The sequence below is a fragment of the Rattus norvegicus genome, chromosome 1 (genome assembly GCF_021556685.1).
Source record: "Rattus norvegicus strain SHRSP/BbbUtx chromosome 1, alternate assembly SHRSP_T2T, whole genome shotgun sequence".
Lineage (NCBI taxonomy): Eukaryota > Metazoa > Chordata > Mammalia > Rodentia > Muridae > Rattus > Rattus norvegicus.
In genome coordinates, this window is record NC_141534.1 from 73,426,034 (window position 1) to 73,444,499 (window position 18,466).

Here is an 18,466-nt window from a genome sequence, read left to right on the forward strand (position 1 = left end):
AGTCTAGCTAAGAAATAGATTTTTCATGATTATAATGAGGACCAGATTTCTCTGGTGTGTTCTGAGGTTCAAGCTGTGTTGTCATGATCATGACAGGTTAAAAGGCATCTCAGCTCTGCAAGGAGGTGGGAGCTCAGAAACACAAACCCAGAGCTAAGGTTTGTCCTAAAAGCTCAGGGTTCTGAGCCCATACCTTTCAAATGACAGGGCTAATTGTTTCACAATGTGGTGAGTTTTATGTTTCCCAGCTTATATTTATGCACAACAAACAAGCAAACAAACAATATCACCAGCTAATAGTTTCTGCATATGTGAGTGGATTAAATGCATTAGTGATTACTAAAGCATCTGAGTTGAATTAAGGAAAGAAATGAAAGCCTTTTCCCTTGGGTTCATTTAACTGAGTGAGTCCACATTTGAATTCTCTACTTCATGCTCCCTGTTCATTCCATACTCTATCTATTGCATGAGTTTGAACCTTTGCCTTCCTGAAAGCTGTCTTGTGAATGAATCCCTCTGTCTTCTATCTCTGTGTATGTGTCTTTTTGTTATCTCTATGTGTCTGTCCTTAACAAAGAGCTTCGCTGTCTTTATTGAACAGCAATGAAAGCATCACATGGGGGAAGGAATGAGATACTTTACAGAAATCTTAAAGGGAGTTTTTTACAAGGGATTAAGTCACTGACTCCAACTGACCTTAACTGATCAAGATAACAAACTGTATTTCAAACATCACTGTTTATCAACCAATATTCATAAAGGCATATTCATTTTAGAAGTTTGCTTTCAGCCTCTATATTTGATGTTTTCAGCAAAAGATATACATCCTCATAGAATATAAGATATATTCTTATAATATTGCATTGCCACACTTATGTTTTTGCCAATAGGTAAGAAAACTACAGAGCAATACTCCTGGAATTCCTGTTATTTGTACTTTCTTGCAACATGTTTGTAAGAAAAATAAACATTAAAAGTGCTATCATAAACATATGAAGACAATCTTAATGAATTCTCTAAATTATGGGAGAGGTAGAATCCCATTTGGATATCTCTTATCCAGAAAGTAAGTTTCATGTACAACAAAGGACTGAGTTTCATCCAATGGACTTCTTGGCAAAAGGAATCTAATGGAAATACCTAAACAATCCAGACTGTAGCTACCAAATAGGTTGCTCTCTACAAACTGATGGCAAGCCCACAATGCTGAAGATGAGACTCACACAACTCACTGAATATGGAGAGGTCAAGCTGATGCCTGCATAACTACTATGTTCTAATATCCTTGATTTGGGAAGGTATTTTGCAGACTACATAAGAGAAATGTGAATGAACCCCAAGGGAATTAAAAAGCCTTTGATCTATAATCTGTTCTTACTGCAAAATATTCTATGGCAATGGTGGTGCAAAGCTTTTGGGAGTAAACAATCAATGTCTGGTATGGTTTGAATCAAACACTAAAGACACAATTGATAAATGATATATATCTGTCTGTAATGTGTGTATGGACATGAGCAGTGCTCATGTAGCTCAGAGGGGGAACAGGAGCCCATGATTTGGAATGACAGCTTGATGTAGACTAGTCCGGCCTCAAATACACAGGGATATACCTGCCCCACTGTTTTGAGAGCTGAGATTATAGGCATGCACTACGACACCAGCATCATTTGCCTACTTATAACTGTACAATCATGCAATGTAATCACACTTATCTCTAAACAACATAATTTATATTCCAGAAAACACCTTTTGACTGCATTTCCATTTATATAACATAACAGTAGCATCTTAAGAACCAGAAATATCCAAAGCCATTTCTTATCTATAGGGTAAAGGGGGTCCTTATGGTCACAGATACGCTCTAGGGAAACTAAAAATGTAAACCACTCAGGGTTTTCTCTTCAATGGAAGTGATGTTTTCTGACCGAAAAAGAAGAAAAAAGGATGGAGTTAGCTACTTGGCGACCCGTGTGATATAAGTAGGGCCAGGCATCATCTGAATCTCCCAGAATATTATGCTTATTCCAGACTCTACACTGTTAAGGCATTGTTTCTCAGTCAATAGAATCCAACCTTGTACTTTATAGCATGGTGACCTGTGTTTATCCCGGGGACTTCTATGCCCTTTAGCTATAGAACCCACACTTGTTGAATAGTCACATGTACTTTACAAGACTTTCAATGTAGTCATACCTTAAGTTTTATTGTGCACAGAAGATTGAGATAATTGTTATCAGGAAAAATTTTCCCAAAATTATACTATACATATAAATATGCCTAAAATAAATCACCCTGGACTCTGAATCTAAAAGGTTGAACCAACACTGGCTACTGAGTCTGTAGAGTTTACTTTTGAGTTTTGTAAAAATGTCAATCCATGAGCTCACCCAAGCTCCAGACCTAAAATCCTACCTATCTTGCCCTGAGAAATTTCCACCCTGGAAAATTCTACCCTCATATAAACCTGCCTTCCACTCAGGTCTCTCCTGCCTCTCATCTGAGCAGATGCGGCCACCTTCCTATCCTTTTACCAATAAATCTCTTCTGTGTGGTTTGTTGTGTGCTGTACTCTTGTGATATATCTTGGTTCCTGACTGCTAGGATACCTTTCCCATCAGAGCTGTAACATCTACATTAGATGTCTCTCCTCCCCACCCCCTGGAGCTAAAATATTTGTATCAGAGATACCTTTTTCTTCAGAGCTGCAACACTTTCATAAAGTGTAATGCACAACCTAACCTCTGTCAGCACCATAATATTTAAAGAGTGCTGTTGAACTAGATTTCTTTCTTGTTCCACCTGATTATTACTCTATCAGACTTAGACACAGAACCATTTAGCCTAAACCTCAAACATAGTCCTTCCTTCTAAACAACACATTCAGACTTAAACATAATCTTTCTTCTACTTTGATATTGTAGTTTCATGGTTTCTTTATCCATAAGGGACCTATCTAGAATATTCTTTATTATCATTCAGAAAAATCTTTCACAGAAAATTGCAGTAAAACACACCAGAAACTTGAGTCTAGAACTTGTGGGATCCAAACACTAACTCCTGCAATACACCGTTAAGAAGCAGCAATAACTTGAGCTGTCAGAGTGACTCAGTGGCCAACAGGCTCTGTCTGAGAAACAACTGTCAGCAGTTTTCAGAATCTAATATGTATAGTAAACACATTGGTAGGCTATGCAGCTCTGTTTAGTAAAATGTTTGAAAAAGACGAATAGAGGGAAATGGGTTCTACAAGTCAGACAATAAAATATTTAGAAATAAAGGAAGCAGACCCATCTATCTTCAGTAACAGCAAAAATCTGGGTAAGACAGAATGGAGACAGGTTGTGCCACACAAGAGCCACAAAATTAAAGGGTACAGTATGGCTATCAGAAAAAGAGTATGGCTAAGAAACACTTTAGATAAGAGTTTATTTTCTTTATATATTTAGTTAATTAGGCTTTTTTAAAGACAGGGTTTCTCAGTGTATCCGTGGCTGTTCTAGAACTCAATCTATAAATGAGTCCAGCCTTGAATTCAGAGATCCAACTGCCTCTGCCTCATAATTCTTGAAAGTGAAAGTGTGTACTGCCATTGCCTGGCCAAATATTTATTTATTTTTATGTGTAATACAGTTTTGGCTGCATATATCCATGTTCCAAAAGTTTACACATAGTACTATGCAAAGTCAGAACTAGACTCATGGACAGTTGTGACCCACCATGTGGGTGGTATAAACCAAATCTCAGTCTTTTGCAAGAGCATCAAGTGCTTTTTACTGCTGTGCCATCTCCCCAGTCCCTAGATAACATTTTGAAAAACAGGGAAATAACACATTGCATATTCTAAATATATAACATTCCCAGAAAAAAATAGACATTACACTGATCTTGAATGTATTTACTAGAGAAGCAGACATTTCTTTTGAATATTTAGCCTTCTTTCTTCAGATATTAAGGACGCAAAGGGCTGAGTGTGAAGGAAGGCTCTAAAAGCTACACCAATGAGTATGAACAGCAATAAAGAAGACAGGTGGCTGAAGTAGCTGAAGGTAACAGACAATCAAACACAAGACTATCAAACACAAAATGGAGGATACTGACCAATGATAAACAATGTCATCTGCTACAATGTTATTACACAAGTTTCCAAGCATATGATGAAATCATTGTAAGAATGGTAGGGGGAAAATGCCAATGCTGAGGAATTTCACCAACTAACATTTAGTGATGGATAATGAAGCCAAACAAAATATTTTTTTTTTACTTTTTGATATATTTTGGACATTAGCTCACTGCCATAGAAAGACCAATGAAGATGTTCCTTCTCTAGTCTCCCTTTTCACTCTAAGGATTTCCATTTATTTGTAGTTTATTTTATTTTTACCACTCTGTACTTTAACAATCCTGTATAGGTCTTTGAGAAAATGCAAATGGTTTATTTTTACAGTGAATTGTTTACATTAAAAGATATTTTCAAATTTTTTTCTATTTTATGTATATCATGGCTCTACATGTATGTACATATGCATATGAGACACATGAGTGAGTGTTAACCAGAGAGGTCACAAAAAATCATTTGAAACCCTAGATCTGGAGTTACTGATAGTTGTCAGCCATAATAGGTTCTGGGAAGCAAACCTGTCCTATGGAAGAGGAACAATTTTCTCTTAACCACTGTTACCTTTCAAGCCCATGACAACAAATTTGGGCTTCCTTTTTCTAAACCTGATTGGTCCTAATGACTTCTGCACCTGCCCTGATCCAGCTCCCCGTTTTACATCTGTCTAACAAAGGCTTTGTGGCTTTTCAGCACCTGGACATTCTATTCCAGCCTCTTCATAATTATACTATTCCAGTTAGTAATTCATAAACTGTTATTCCTTATTCCTTACATGTGATCTTGTTATCATGTTCTACTAGGTAAAGGTGGGCTTTTCTGTTTTAGAGATATCAGAGAAGAAAGTTGCCAATGAATTTTGATTTTCGTGTCTGTACATTCTGCCAGCAGAAGTCTGTGAAGTTTTCTGTCCCTTCCCCTTGCTGGTACCTCAGACTGTTACATATTATGAATCTAATGTCAATCAACAATGTAGGAAAATTATCTAATTTCCTTTGTTGCAGATATGCTTTTCTATTATAACTGTCAACATTTTTCATGGGAGAAGACACAAACATCTTTCCATAACATCATCTCAGTAATTGGTTAAAGAAGAAGCATTAAGAATTTCCATTTAGGGGTTGGGGATTTAGCTCAGTGGTAGAGCGCTTGCCTAGGAAGCACAAGGCCCTGGGTTCGGTCCCCAGCTCCGGAAAAAAAAAAAAAAGAACCAAAAAAAAAAAAAAGAACCAAGAATTTCCATTTAAAGAAAAATGGGGCTTCTGGTTTCTGCCTGCGCCTGGAATTCACCCTGTACCACAGCTCTCTGCACCCAGATCCCCCTAGGCGAAAGCATGTAATATTGTAAAAATGGCCATCTTGCTCAAAGCAATCTACATCATTCAATGCATCATTCAATGCAATCCCCATCATAATTCCAATTCAATTCTTCATAGAGTTAGAAAGAGCAATTTGCAAATTCATTTGGAATAACAAAAAATAAAAAAATAAAAAAAACCCCAGGACAGCAAAACCTATCCTCAACAATAAAAGGACTTCTGGGGGGAATCACTATCCCTGAACTCAAGCAATATTACAGAGCAATAGTGATAAAAACTGCATGGTATTGGTACAGAGACAGACAGATAGACCAATGGAATAGAATTGAAGATCCAGAAATGAACCCACACACCTATGATTACTTGATTTTTGACAAAGGAGTTAAAACCATCCAATGGGGAAAAAAAAGGATACTATTTTCAGGCAATGATGCTGGTTCAACTGGAGGTCAGCATGTAGAAGAATGTTAATCGATCCATTCTTATTGCCCTGTACAAAGCTCAAGTCCAAGTGGGTTAAGGACATCCACATAAAACTACACTCAAACTATTAGAAAAAAATGATGGGAAGGGCCCTGAACCCAGGCGCACTGGGGAAAATTTCCTCAACAGAACATCAATGGCTTATGTTCTAAGATTAAGAATGTACAAATGGGACTTCACAAAATTTCAAAGCTTCTGTAAGGCAAAGGACACTGTTATTAGAACAAAACAGCAACCAATAGATTGGGAATAGGTATTTACCAAACCTACATCGAATAGAGGGCTAATATGCAATATATACAAAAACTCAAGAAGTTAGTCTCCAGAGAATCAAATAACCCTATTAAAAATGGGGTACAGAGCTAAACAAAGAATTCTCAACTGAGGAATACTGAATAGCTGAGAAACTCCTAAAGAAATGTTCAACATCCTTAGTTATCAGGGAAATGCAAATCAGAAAACCCTGAGATTCCACCTCACACCAGTCAGAATGGCTAAGATCCAAACTTCAGGTAACAACGGATGTAGAAAAAAATGAGCACTCCTCCACTGGTGGGATTACAAGCTAGTACAACCCCTCTGGAAATCAGTTTGGAGGTTCTTCAGAAAACTGGACATATTACTACCTGACGACCCAGCTATACTACTCCTGGGCATGTACCGGTAAGATGTTCCACTAGCTTCATAGCAGACTTATTTATCATAGCCAGAAGCTGGAAAGGACCCAGATATCCTTCAACAGAGGATTGGATACAAAAAAATGTGGTAGATTTATACAATGGAGTACTACTCATCTATTAAAATAATGAGTTCATGAAATTCATAGACAAGTAGCTGGAACTGGAATATATCATCCTGAGTGAGGTAACCCATTCACAAAAGAACACACATGACATGTACTCAATGATAAGTGGATATTAGCCCAAGAGGTCAGATTACCCAGCACACAATCCACAGAACACATGAAGAGGAATGACCAAAGTGGGGAAGCTTCACTCTTTCTTAGAAGGTGGAACAAAAATATTCATAGGTGGAAATATGGAGACAAAGTTTAGAGAATAGAGTGAAGGAAAGGTCATCCAGAGACTGTCCCACCTGGTGATTCAGCCCATATACATACAGCCACCAAACTCTGACAATATTGCTGATGCTAAGAAGTACATGCTAATAGGACCCTGATATAGTTGTCTCCTGAAATCCTCCGGCAGAGCATGACAAATACAGAGGTGGGTGCTGCCAGTCAACCATCAAATGGAGAATGGGGTCCCAATTGGAGGAGTTAAAGTATTGAAGGAGCTTAAGGTGTTTGCAACTCCATAAGAACAATACTACCAACCAACCCAAGCTCCCAGAGACTAAACCACCACCCAAAGAGTACACATGGACAGACCCATGGCTCCAGCTGCATATGTAGCAGAAGATGGCCTTGTTGGGCGCCAATGGGAGAAAACTTGGTCCTGCCAAGACTGGATCCCTTAGTGTAGGGGAATGTCAGGGCGGGGAGGTAGATAGGGGTGGGTCTTTGGGTAGGGAACACCCTAGTAGAAGAAGGGGGAGGTCAGATGTGATAGGGGGGTTTAAGGACGGTAAACCGGGGAAGGAGATAACATTTAAAATGTAAATAAAAGTATCTTACAAAAAAGAAAAAATTGAAAATAGAAAAGTGCTATACTAAAAACTGCAAAATAAAATGGGGAATACACAGGTGTCTGTGTGTATAAAAGTCACACAATATAGAGCTAGAAATCTGCAATATGTAGAACCGCCATGACACCCCTTCCTCATAAGATTCAGAACATGTGATATTTAGAAAAAATATTGTTTTTTTGTCTATTACTTTTAATACACCTAATGTGTTGACAAGAAAAAAATTCCTAGGGGTGGGAAAGATGTAGAAGTACTTAAAAGTACTTGCTGTTCTTATAGAAAATATCAGTTCAGTTTTCAATAGCCACTTAGTGATTCACAAGGTTTCTTAGGCACATATATAATTCAAATATATACATGTCAGCAAAGCATTCATACACATAACTTAAAATAGTTCTAAAATCTTTGTTAAGAATTATAAAAAGGCTTTGATCTTAAAATAAATTTGAGTATTCTGAGCAAGGATGTTCACTGTAGAACACTTAGGGAGATACCTTGTATTTAAAATTGGACCAAGCTTTCTTTCAAATTTTCTGAAAAAAATTAAAAATAGAGAAACATATTCTAAATATCAACAGTCAGACTGCTCTTTTCCTAAATTCTTTATTGCCTCATTATCTATTTGTCCTACCTTCTGCATGGAGTGCAGATTAGGTAAGCTGCTATCAGTCCCTGCAAGGCCATAGTTATCAGAGTGAGGCTTCTTCTGAACAAAGAGTGACCTCCACTCATATGATGTTAGTAAAACACAAAAGGCCTCCAATATTAGTGTTATCCAAAAGATTTGCTAGTTTACTTGTCTTACAGTACTTCAGAAGATGTCTCCTGAGAGGCTCTGCCAGAGCCCTACTGATACAAATGAGGATGCTTGCAGTTAACCATTGGACCCAACAAGGGGACTCCAATGGAGTTGTTAAAGAAAAGACTGAAGAAGCCGAAGGGGTTTGCAACCCCATAGGAAGAAACAACAATATCAACCAACCAGACCCCACCAGAGCTCCCAGGGACTAAACTACCAACCATTGAGTACACATGGAGGGAGCCATGACTCCAGCCACATATGTTGCAGAGGAGAGTATTGTTCAGTCAATAGGAGGAAAAGCCTTGGTCTTGTGAAGGCTTGTTTCCCCAGTGTAGGAGAATGCTAGGGTGTTGAGGTAGGAGTGGGTAGATGGGTGTGGGATCATCCTCACAGAAGCAGAGGGAGGGGGAGGAGGTATGGGAGAGAGGGAGGAAGGGGATAACATTAGAAATATAAATACATAAAATGTCCAAGAAAAATAAAATAAAAAAGATGGGAAAAATATGTCAGCTATTGGATCATCATCACTTATGCATAAGTGTTGGTATTTGTGCTTATTTCAGAGAACCATTATGTATGGTAATTATGAGAAGTTTGTATTAAGAACAAGTAGGTTTGCACATACCTTTAATCCAAACACTCAAGAAGTATATCCAGATGCACCTCTGTGAATTAAAGGTTTTTCTGGTCTACACAGGGACTTGCAGAACAGTAATGTCTACATAATAAGACCCTGTCTCCAAAACAAAACAAAACTCGGAAAACAACAAGACTTAATATTTTTTTAAATTATAAATGTACAGAAAATCTTCAGTAAAAATATTTGCATATAAATTACCAAAAATGAAAGAAAAAAGACTATGAGTTTGAAAGAGAGCATGTGGGTGAGGATTCATCTGAGAGTTCATGTGGAGGAAGGGAGGGAAAGAAAGGAAGTGAGGAAATGATATAATTCTAATTTCAAAAAATATTTAAAAAATAACAATAAATATTTTTCTAGTTCAATAACCAAATATAATGATGGAGACAAAATGTAGAAATCTGAAGAATGTGACCAGGCTCTGTGATGATCCTTCAGTTCTTAATACTTCAGAAAATGCTTGTTGCAAAGAAATCATATAGTTGAACATCACTATGCTATCTTTTTGTCCTTTTGTAAACTGGAAATTCCACTTTACAGAATTTTAAAAAGTGCCTTGAATTTGCCAAATCTTTTATTTAGTACTCAAATTGTAGACACAGCAGGATTTTCATCCTAAAGGAAAAAAAAATACAAGACAATTTTTTAATCAAGGCTCACCTTTTATTTACATTCAAAACAGTCATCCTCAAGTTAAACTCTATAACTAGCAAAAATGTGAAAAGCTTTATATAGATAACTTGTGGATGTCAAAGCACATTCCTGCTCATGTGCAGCTAGCAAATTCCCAAATCTATGCAGGAAAATCATTTTTCTATATTCAATAAATTGGAGTAGTAGCAAAACTCTAAAGTATTATGATAGACTGATTATTAAGATAAAAGATTTGAACATTAAGCAAGCTGGTACATTATAGCAAGCATATTAAAACCAATACATGGATTTGACATATATTTTGGTAGAGGGAGTAAGAATATTGGAGTAAATATGAAAATATTATTTGGAACCATTTCTGTAATCCAGTATTCATGTTTGTTGATATGCAAAACAGCTGGTTAGCTAGATCTGGAATAAATTGTTTCTGTGTTTTTTCCAAGTGATTTTATGCTAACTTTTATCTATTTATTATTGCCACATCCACACTGATGAAGCCAAGACAGGAGACAAGTAGTTATGGACTGTTCCCGGACTGGGACATCAACCATCTTGAGAAAGTTCTTATTTACTTCATGAATGAAAGCCTCTTTGCTTGATAATTTTGGTTATCATTATTGTTATTGTTTTTGTTGTTGTTGTTGGTGGCGTGTGTATGAATGCTTTGCCTGAATGTATGTATGTACACCAGACCTTACAGAGTCTAAAGAAGAGTGCCATATTCTCTTGAGACTACAGTTACAGATGGTTGTGATCTTCTATGTTGTTGTTGGGCATCCATCCTTGGTCCTTTGGAAGAGTAGCCAGTGCTCTTAACCTATGAACTACCACTCCATCTCATGACTGATGGTTTCTCTTTTTTGAGATAAATTCTTTTCCTGTATCCTTGGAAATCCTGGAATTTACTATGTAAACCAGTCAAGACTTAAGAAACACAGAGATATAGATGCCTTTGCATTCTGAATACTGGGATTAAAGTCATGGTGTCTGTTCACAGCAGTAAAACCCTAGCGAAGACAAGTGTTTACTTTTAAATCTTCCACCAGTGTTTTGCCTTGCTTCAAACCCCACTAATCCAGAGATGACAATTATTTGTGAGACATTTTTAAGGCACCATAACTATACCTTCTGTTTGTCTTAAAAATGGACCGTAAAATAGAGAATTAAAAATGTAAATTCACAATTGGTGTTGTTTTAATGAGCTTTCTTTTGTTTGAGAAAGCAATTTTAAAAATTATCTAAAGAAAGGAAGATAATTCCTGTTCCAGAAATTTAGCCCCAAATCATATGGTTTCATTAATATGGCATAAAGAGAGGGAGAATATAACAACTGCAGAGCCTGCAGAAGACAGGATGGAATGGTGGTACAAATTTACGTATCAGTGACAGACATTCTCCAAACGGCTGTATCAGTGAATGACACTGAGCTCAAGGCTAGAATCTCATGATTCACTGTCTAGGAAACATTCATTCTTCCACACAAAAATGTTACCCTTTATTAGAAAACAAAAATGAAACAAAATGAAAAACCTCAAAAATGAACACGAAAGATTACTTTTCCCTGCAATTTCTAAAGTTCCATATCCCAGGCTGTAGCTTTATATAGTTCAGGCTGAATCCTCGGCTAGTTTCAGGGAGGTGTTCTAATCCAATCAGGGCCCAGAATTTCAATATCTCTACATTTCAGTCCTTTCTAGTGCAAAGTCTGTAGTGTTTGCTCACATGTCACACAGAACAAGCACAAGACCCAAATCCCTGGTCAGAAATAGGATTTCTATGATCAATCAAGAATATTCAGTAATGGTTTAATTCCATGTTTAGGAATGATAGTCTATTGAGAACTTGCTAAGGTAAACATTGCTTAGAGGACACAAAAATGTGTTTTCTCCCAGGTTGAGTAAAACTCAGTTATTTTTTCTTTGAGTATTTTCATTTTAAATTCATTAATTTTCTAAGACAGCCCTTTGTAATTCTGTTTTTCCTTAGACTTATTGGAGAATGACAACTGTAGTACATAGAATGGTGCTCTGAAAACTCTTTTTGGCCCATCACCAGAACCAAATATATAGCAATACAACATTATGGAAATACTTATTGTAATGTAAGAGACTGAAACTTTTGTTGCAACTTACAGTCAAAGTTCATAACACACCTTGAGGTCATTTAAGACTGCCCTCCTACTGTATACTTAGTTTGCTTGTTTGACCATTTTAAGAGACCACTATGTTCATAGCAGTCTTATTTATACTAGTCAGAAGATGGAAAGAACCCAGATTCCTTCAATGAGGAGTGGATACAGAAAATGTGGTACATTTACAAAATGGAATTCTACTCAGCTATTAAAAACAATGACTTCATGAAATTCTTAGGCAAATGGATGGAACGTGAAAATATCATCCTAAGTGAGGTAACCCAATCACAAAAGAACACACATGGTATGTACTCACTGATAATTGGAAATTAGCCCAAAAGTTCGGAATATGTAAGATACAATTCACAGACCACATGAAGCTCAAGCAAAAAGACAACCAATGTGTGCATTCTTCAGACCTTTTTAGAAGGGGGAACAAAAATACTCACAGGAGGAAACATGGAGACAAAGTGTGGAGTAGAGACTGAAAGGCCATCCAGAGACCGCCTGACATGGGGATGCATCCAATATACACTCACCAAACCCAGACAATATTGCTGATGCCAAGAAGTATATGCTGACAGAAGCCTGATATAGCTATCTGCTGAAAGGCTCTGACAGAGCATGACAGATACAGAGACAGATGCTCACAGCCAACCACTGAACTGAGAACAGGTTCCCCAAAGGAGGAGATAGAGAAAAGATTGAAGGAGCTGAAGGGGCTTACGACACCATTAGAAGAACACAATATCAACCCACTAGACCCCTACAGAGCTCCCAGGGTACACACCATCCCAAGAGAACACGGGATGGACCTATAGCTCCAGCTGCATATATAGCAGACGATGGCCTTGTCAGGCATCAATGAGAGAAGAGGCCCTTGGTCCTGTGAAGCCTAGATGTTCCAGTATAGGGGAATGTCAGGGTGGGAAGATGGGAGGGAGTTGGGTGGGTGGGTGCACCCTCATAGAAGAAGTGGGATAGCAGGTTTCTAGAGGGGAAACTGGGAAATGGTATAACATCTAAAGTGTAAATTAAAAATGCAATAAAATAATAATGATAAAAGAAAACAACAACGACAAAAACAAACCAAACCAAAACAAAAAGAAACCAATGTAACAATACATATCACTTCCCTTGGACCTCCCATAGAACTAACTTTTACAATCTAGGGTAATGCATAGGTGAAATCTTAAAATTCGTACTTTTCTATGCCCTTGATTCAGATTATGCATATGTTTCATTTGCTGAAACCCTCAAATACAGGGTTTAAAAGCCACCTCCTAAAATAAATATGCCTTTGTAGATACTATTTGATAAAGAGATGTTTGTAATATTGTTTGTTATCTTGACCATTTGAGGTCAGTTGGAGCCAATGATTTAATCCTTTGTCTGTAAAGTATCCCATTCCTTACACACACACACACACACACACACACACACACACACACACACACACACACAAACTCCACCTCCATGTGATGCTAACCTTGCTGTTCAATAAAGACAGAAAAGTTTTTGGTAGGAACAGAGAGACAGACAGACACATGCACACATGCACACACACACAGACAACAGACAGAATTATACAAACCATGTACACACACACACACACACACACACACACACATACAGAGACAGAAACACTAGACAGCCTTCAGGCAAGAACAGATTTAAACTTGTGCAATAGACAAAAGTTAGAAGGCAGAGAGAACATGAAGTAGAGAATATAAATTTGGACTCACTCTTAGGTAATTAAACGACTCCAAGGGAAAAGGCTTCCTTTTCATTCCTTAACACAACTCAGATGCATTACTCACCAATGTGTTTGATTCATTTACATATGCAGAATCTATTAGCTGGTATCATTTTTTTCATAACCATAAGCTGGGAAATAATAAAACTCCCCACCAAGTAGAACAAGTAGCTCTGTCATCTGAAAGGTGTCCTTGGACTCAGAACCCTGTGCTTTCAGGACAGACTCTTAGAACTGGGTTTGTTTTTCTGAGTTCTTACCTCCCTTCAGAGCTGAGATGCCTTTTAACCTATCATGATCATGCCAACACAGTTTCTAGAACATACCAGCCAAACCTGATCCTCATTATATTCATGAAAAATCTATTTCTTAGCTAGAATCTCTAAAGAGAGTTGGGTACTACTGGTGCTTCTTTTTCCCAGCCTATGCAGAAGTGCAATGATGTACACAGAGAAATGTAGTGAGCAATCAGGAAACCATCTATGAAGAAATGGCTAAGCAGTGTAGTATATATGCTAGTTCTATTTCTTGGTGTTTTTTTTTTCCTTTAGAGAAAAATCTAGACTGTTTTCCAAAGTGGCGGCTCTAATTTGCATTCCCAGAAGCACTGCATAATAGTGTCCTTTTCCTAACATTCATATCAGAATTATTTATTTTGGTAATGGACATTCTGACTAGGGTAAGATAGAATCTTAAAAGAGATTCTCCAATAGCTATTTAGACTGAACTTTTTTTTTGTCAACACGACTTGAGAAGAACCCAGATTAACTGCATAGCTGAATCAGCAGACATGAATGTACAAGAATATCTGTTGCGTATTGACTTTACAGACCTCTAGGCAACTACACAATACCCTGATTCTTACCACATACCGAAATTACACCAACATGAAATAAATGGACAGTTAAACAGCAACAAGAGTGCATCAAGAATAAAAGCACCCCCCCATTTAAAAAAAAACCCAAGAAGCAGATGAATTCATCCCAGAATTCTATCGAACTCACAAAATAACTGATAGTAAAGCTACTTAAAATATTCCTTGATGGAAAAATGAAGCAAGGCTTCCAGACTCTTTATCAACCTAGTACTATCTGATACCATGTCAGATAAAAAACATAAACATGAAATCACACTCTTTTGTGGCAATATTATTATCATCACCATTGCTATTTCACATTTCACATACAATACCTCTTGTAGTGTATACTCTCATTTCCTACTCCTACAGCCCTAATTTCCTAGTTCATACTTTCAATTAATGTCCCTCTCTCCCTCCTTCTCTCCCTCCCTCCCTCCCTCCCTCCCATCCTCGTTTTTTTATTCATCTTGTTTTGTGACCCACCAAATTTAACCAGGTCCATCTGGTGAGCCTGGTGAGCACAGCAGACATCGAACTAAAGACGGTGATTCCCCTTTTCCTAAAATCTAACCATAGCCACAGTGTAGAATAAAAGGCGGGACCTTGTGAGTCTGTCCCCTTCTGGGACTGATTAGGGATAGGGCTGGTTTTTGAGAGCAACCAGAGCGGGTATGTGCAGTTCCTATGGGTTACTGATTACCACAGTAATATGGAGTCTGGAGAATTTGCATACTATGTACATTTCACCTTTCTTCTTCGTTTTTTCTTCCCCCCTACTCTTCATCAATATTTCCAAAGGCATAGATGGGATGGTATAACTGACTTGTTTATAACTGCACTGGTATTATTGTCTGCATCTTGGACAGCCTCACCTTTCCGCATTCATCACTGAGATTTCTTTGCTTTTCCTCATTCTTTTAACCATTTATTGATTCTTTGTGAATTTCATTCATATCATGCAATCCCACTCATTTCCTTGGCCCTTCATATCTGGCCAGAGACTTACGGATAAAAATGAGGGTGCTTGCAGCTAACCATCAGACCAAGCACAGGGACCCCAAAGGAGGAGTTAGAGAAAGGATTGAAGGAGCTGAAGGGGTTTGCAAGCCTATAGAAAGAACAATATCAACCAACCAGACCCCCCAGAGCTCCCAGGGACCAAACCACCAAAGAGTACACATGGAGGGAGCCATGGCTCTAGCTGCATATGTAGCAGAGGACGCATTGTCTGGTATCAATAGGAGGAGAAGCCCTTGGTCCTGTGAAGGCTTGATTCCTCAGTGTAGGGGAATACCAGGGCATTAAGGTGGGAGCAGGAGCAGCCTCATAGAAGAGGGGGAAATCGGGGAAGGGGATAACATTTGAAATGTAAATACATAAAACATCCAATAAAAAAGTACCTTTAGCATGCCTCCCAGAAAGACCTGAGCATCCTAATTTAGGTTTTTTTCTGTCTTTTGCTGTTTTTTGTTTTTTGTTTTTTTTTTTCCCAGAAGACTGGTATCCCAAGGCAGGATAACTTGTATCTGAAGGGTTCAAAACCTAGGGTCGAGGGAAAGATACCTGGTTTAGTGTCCTACCAGATCTAGTTCTGGTCTTGGCTGGCGGCAAGCTCCGGAGAAGTCTGGGCACCGAGAGGGTCCAGGGCAGCCTAGCAGCTCCGTGGAAGGCAGCTTGAGATGGATTCTAAGAGGCGGTTCCTGAAGGGGAGAGTGGGCACAGCTGCCTGATCCTAAGCCATTGGGAGGCTGGGAGGAGAGGGTGGGGAGCGTTGATAATGGCTGGGAGGAATTGGGAAGCTAATTAAGTAAAAGAGCCCACAGTCCGCGGGTTTGGAGAGAACGCGTAGAAGGAAGCGGATGTCTGTTGGGCGGGTCGTGGAGGAGTCTTTCCAACCAACCAGACCACAGTGACAGGAAATTCCTCCATTCCCTGAAGGACTCCGGGTGCCCCGGTCCTGAAGTGGAAGGCGGGCCTCGTATTCCGGGACTTGAAAAATCCCCTAGAGTTAGCAATCACCCGCCCAGCGGTGAGAACCGCAGCCCTGAGGCCCTGAACCTCCCAGGTCAGAGGAGTTGCGGGGCTGGGGAACTATCGGAAAAGACCGGGAGTGTGGTTTGGCCGCTGCTTAAGGACGCCACTCTCACAATTCTGTTGTGGATATCTTACCATATCCTGGAAGTTTGAGATTCTGTGAACAGGGGCTTATCGTGATTTTTTTTCTTATTCATTTTACAATATTCAGGAATCTGGCAGAACATATGCGTTATCTGTTGTTTGCAAACAGGGTTCTCTTTGCCATTGTGGAAATTACAAAACTCCTGGACTTTAATTCATCCATGCTTTCTCACTCTCTTGTCTTACCACTTGCTTACTTACTCAAGAGGTTTGTAGATAGTAATCACGCGAGGAACCAGGTTTAGCTGAATCGGAAAATATACTTTATCGGGTGCCACAGCTATACCTGTAAATATTAACATTTACTAAGCAAACTTTTTACTACCCATTAATTTTCTGTCTGAGGTATATGCAGTTTAGGGTATAAATATAGTATTCATAAATTTCTTCATATGCTTAGTTCTAATTTTACACCTTAGGCAAGCCCAGTATTGCTGTGAGAGTGTATCAGGCCGCAGTATTTGTATAATTCGGAAACCGACTACAGATTAAACAGAATTAGCAAGCATCTTTTGAATAATTATGGTCACTCACCTGTATCAGAAAAATGCCTTCTTTTTTCAAGAACAGCGCTCTGCCCCTAGACATCTGCCCAGCTGTTGTTTTATATTTCATGGTTTGTTGACATTGCGTGACTGTGAACTTCTAGGAGGAATGGGAATGCCTAGACCCTGCTCTCAGGGCTCTTTATAGAGACCTCCTGTTCCAGAATTGCAGTAGGGTGTTTTCTGTGAGTGAACAGCAACCTCCCAAACTCCTCCTCACAGTTCCCAGGACTATGCATGGGTGTGAGCTGTGTGTGAATGAGTATCTCATTTCAGAGTAAAGTGAAGTCCTTAGAGGAAACGAGACTTTTTTTTTTTTCAAAACCTTTTCTTTTCTTGCTTGTATCCTTTTGGAGGGTGTTAACCTCTTTTATTTTCAGTCCATGGAAAGTTCCAGGGTGCTTTCTGAAGAATCTTTTCTCCTATGCAAGTGTCACACTCCTTAGCCAGATCCTCTCACCTGTGAAGTAGAGCAAAAAGCATTGGATGTGAAGAGTGAGGAGATGCTAGTAAAGCATCCAGGTATATTAGAGCGATTGAGGGGGGGATTACGGAAGGACTAAAGTGATAGTAATTAGAAACAGGATATTCAACTGGTTTTGCAAGATTTTATTTCATTCAAAATGTTTCTAGAGAATTCCACTGAAAATAATATCAGAATATCTATATTGTAGGTATTAGAAGACTATGTAACAATATTCAGAGGCAAGTACAGTCTTTTTTTTTTCAAAATAAGATTTTATTATTGGATATTTTTTATTTTCATTTACCCCATTCCTGGTTTCCTGTCATTAATCCCATATCCACCCCCCACCTTCTTCTATGAGGGTATTCCCCATCCCCAACCACCAACCTGTTTCGCCTACTCGCCCTGACACTCCCCTACACTGGGGGGCGGGTCCAGCCTTGGCAGAAACAAGGGCTTCTCTTGCCATTGATGCCCAACAAGACCATCCTCTTCTACACATGCAGGTAGAGTCATGGGTCTGTCCATGTTTAGTCTCTGGGTAGTGGTTTAGTCCGTGGGAGCACTGGTTGGTTGGTATTGTTCTTCTGGGTTGCAAACCCCTTCAGCTTCTTCAATCCTTTCTCCAACTGCTCCTACAAGGACCCCATTCTCAGTTCAATGGTTTGCTGCTAGCATTTGCCTCTGTAGGCTCTAGCAGAGCCTCTTAGGAGACAGCTGTATCAGGCTCCTGTCAGCATGTACTTCTTGGCTTCATTAATATTGTCTAGTTTTGGTGGCTGTGTATATATATCATGGATCCCCAGGTAGGGAAGACACTGAATGGCCATTCCTTCAGTCTCTGCTCCAAACTTTGTCACCATATCCCCTGC

At 38.8% G+C, this 18,466-nt stretch overlaps 1 protein-coding gene across 6 annotated transcripts in view; it reads right to left on the minus strand.

Annotated features, from left to right (window-relative positions):
- Zfp945 (zinc finger protein 945) overlaps positions 1 to 16,260 on the minus strand; it is a 110,608-nt gene extending 94,348 nt beyond the window's left edge. For 3 of the 6 annotated variants that reach the window (XM_087605587.1, XM_087605581.1, XM_087605578.1), the window contains exon 1: positions 15,969 to 16,260. The gene's annotated coding sequence lies outside the window, so the exon portion shown is untranslated. Of the gene's footprint in view, positions 1 to 8,990; positions 9,621 to 15,968 lie in introns of all 6 variants that reach the window. The other 3 variants (XM_087605579.1, XM_087605576.1, XM_087605594.1) reach the window with 2 other exon arrangements.
- Between the last annotated feature and the right edge of the window lie 2,206 nt (positions 16,261 to 18,466).